A 3,258-nucleotide genomic window follows, 5' to 3' on the forward strand; every position below is an offset into this window, starting at 1 on the left:
GCACAGATGTCTAGCTGCTATTAACAGATATAATAGACATTACACCCACCTGGTCTTTATAAATAGTTGGTCATCATCATTATAATGACATTAGAGAGTGGATACATGAGTTTAAAAATTACTTTTTATTTTATTGTTCTTTCTCTAAGTTAGTTCGCTCTGAATGCAAAAAACGAAGGTAACATGTTCTTAGTCCAGAGGTTGTCAGAACTAGCCTAGTCATATGAATAAGAGAAAATCTGGAACGGTGTAGCTGCAGAAATTGGCAGTTTCTAACCCTGGGTCACAGGAGATTAACAGACCAGTAGCACAAAAGGAAAAGTTCAGTGGAGCAGAGGTTCTAAGGGGCTTGCCTGCCCCTTCCAAGTTTTGCTGGAGTCACAGTCCTGAGATGATAACAGGGTCACTTGTCACAGGAAAGAAGATGATCCTGGAAAAAGACATTCCAGGGTCCTGTGTTTCAAAGAACCCTCACTCTCACCATATGCTATGCCTGCAGAGCTAGGAAGCCAAGAGCCACCTCTCCTCTGGGGCTGGTGGGATAATAAGGCGAGTAGGAGCATGGACTCAGCCTTCCTGAGTTTCATTCATGGCTCACATGTGTGATTTTGGACAAGTTAGTTGATCTCTTTGCCTTTCAGTTTCTTGATCTGTAAGATAGGAGTAAGACTATTACCTCCTAAGGTAATAGTCTTATTAGTTTTACTAACACCAGCAGCCTTAGGAGCTCATCATCCACAAGGAGGCAGCACTGAGAGTCCTAAACCCTCACCAGTACAGGCAGTTCCAAAGGAAAGGTATTCATGACAATTATGGAAATTAAGCAGAAGTACAGGGAAGACCTCCTCATCTTGAAATCTTTGGTTTGGAGGGAGCCTTCGTTTTCCTCTTGTCCAATAGCTGATGAGACTCATGAATCTCATTTATAATATTCCTGACACACAATTCTTCGTTTTCCTCTTGTCCAATAGCTGATGAGACTCATGAATCTCATTTATAATATTCCTGACACACAATTGTCCAACACGTCTTTGCACACTTTTCAATGAGGAACTTGTTTTTTCAGGTTAAAGATATCTTATTAAATGGTTTTGCCAGGTAATAAGTCACAGAAGCTAGGGAACTAAAAGTCAGCCTTTACTGTTCCTTCTTCCTTAAAGCATTTTCTTTGCCCGTTATTCATTTACTAAGTCTTACTAGTTCTCCCCACCTACACCCAAATGCAAGATAACTTGTACTTCCTACAAGGACACAGTACATAAAGACCATGCATAGCTGAAAACTTGCATAAGTTAAGACTAAATCTCTAGAAGGCAGGCATGTTTGTTTGCCAGCCAACATGTCATTGCCATCTGGTTAGAGTATGAACAAAGCTTCAGTTCATTTGACATAATAGTTTAGAAAAAAACCATGTCAATGCATTTTGCATTCAGGGCTTCACATGATTTCAGATTGTCCGTATGAAACAAAACCTTGTTAATATTTTATCTCATTTTTTTCAAATCCGTATAATTGAATGTACCTGAGTTGGCTCCTGAATCTGTCCCTTCCTCCAGTCACCTCTGTCTCTCCTTCCCTTTACTCGTCATCTCTTTGTGCATTGTTGAACTTACATTTTACATGGTGATTACAATGTCTGTTTCTGTGTCTCTGTTCCCCTCAGTCTATAAATTTAAGGGAAGGGAACAATTTCTGTTGATATTTTTTTCTCCATCTCTCTTCTTGCTTGGAAGTGAGTACACACATTCACACACACACACACACACACACACACACACACACACAGAGTATCTGAAAATGTTTATATTTATGTTTTATTTTGAGAGTCTGGTCTTATTTATTTGTTAAAAAATCTTATATCTGACTGGATTCAGACTTAGAAGTAGAAGCTCGCAGAAAGGAAAGTCTGTGTCTCTTTGCAGTTTGTTCTTTTAGCCTCATTTGTTCTCTTGACCAGAAGTTTAGCATATTCTGCAGCCTCTTCCTTATTTTTCTTAGTACACTGCTTCTTCAGAGCAATATGCCACTGTTCATGCTGCAGGACACGTGGAGTAACAAGACGCTGAATCTTGGGTGCTTTGGTCCCAGGTTTCCTACCTTCTTTGTTTAAGGGCTTTCTTACAACACACTGGCGGACATCATCTTCTTTAGAGAGATTGAAACGTTTGCGGATTCTGCTAGCTCTTTTGGGCCCCAGGCGATGAGGCAACGTGGTATCAGCCAGTCCAGGAATATCCTTCTCTCCTTTTTTTACAATAACCAAGCTGAGAACGCTCAGATTGGCATCCACAGTGCAACCACGAACTGATTTTCTCTTTCTTCCTCCAGTTCTCCTTGGTCTGTAACAGGAATGCCCCTTAGTAGCAGGCAGACACAGCCATGGGTCAAGACACCTGCTTCATGAGGAAACCTTGTTTGTCATTCCCACCACTGATTCGGACCATATAACCCTTCCATTCTTCACCCAGAGTGTCAGCAGCAACTTTCGTGGCTGTAGGCTTCCCATAAAAAGTATGAAGTGTGCGTTCATCATCTACTTCAATGAGTTTCTGGCAGCCAGTGACTCGGAAGGAGATGTTCAGCCTCATCTTGAAGCAGCTGAATGCCTCTGAGGCACCACAGAAAAGGCTATTTTTAATTTTTTTAGATGGAGTTTTGCTCCTGTTTCCCAGGTTGGAGTGCAGTGGTGTGATCTCAGGTCACTGCAACCTCTGCCTCACAGGTTCAAGCAATTCTTTTGCCTCAGCTTCCCAAGTAGCTGGGATTACAGGCACCCGCCACCACGCCCGGCTAATTTTTTGTATTTTTAGTAGAGACAGGGTTTCATCATGTTGGCCAGGATGGTCTCCGTCTCCTGACCTCAGGTGATCCACCCTCCTCGGCTTCCCAAAGTATCTGAAAATATTACTCTCTGTACACACATTCACACACACACAGTATCTGAAAATATTACTTCATTCAATCTTCCCAACAATTCTAGGAGGCAGGTGGTTATTATCTTCATTTTTCAAATTAATAAATGAGGCTCAGGGAAGTTAATAAAATTGTGTAAGATCACAAAATTCACAAGTGATAGAGCCAGCTTTTCAACTCAAGCCTCTGACTCCAAAGTCCATTTTCTGTCTACCATGCCAGAACACTATTCTCAATATTTCCCTTGCTCATTTGAAGCTTTTTAAGGATGGAAACTATGCCTTTTCCATTTTAATTTTGGTAGCCTTTAGCATAGTAATCCACAGCCACATCCAGGCTGGCATT

General features: G+C 41.3%; 1 pseudogene; it reads right to left on the reverse strand.

Annotated features, from left to right (window-relative positions):
* Positions 1-1,854: 1,854 nt before the first annotated feature.
* On the reverse strand, positions 1,855-2,588 carry LOC105717941 (small ribosomal subunit protein eS6-like; annotated as a pseudogene).
* Between the last annotated feature and the right edge of the window lie 670 nt (positions 2,589-3,258).

Source organism: Aotus nancymaae, unplaced genomic scaffold (genome assembly GCF_030222135.1).
Source record: "Aotus nancymaae isolate 86718 unplaced genomic scaffold, 86718_ANA_hifiasm-v0.15.2.pri h1tg000057l, whole genome shotgun sequence".
Lineage (NCBI taxonomy): Eukaryota > Metazoa > Chordata > Mammalia > Primates > Aotidae > Aotus > Aotus nancymaae.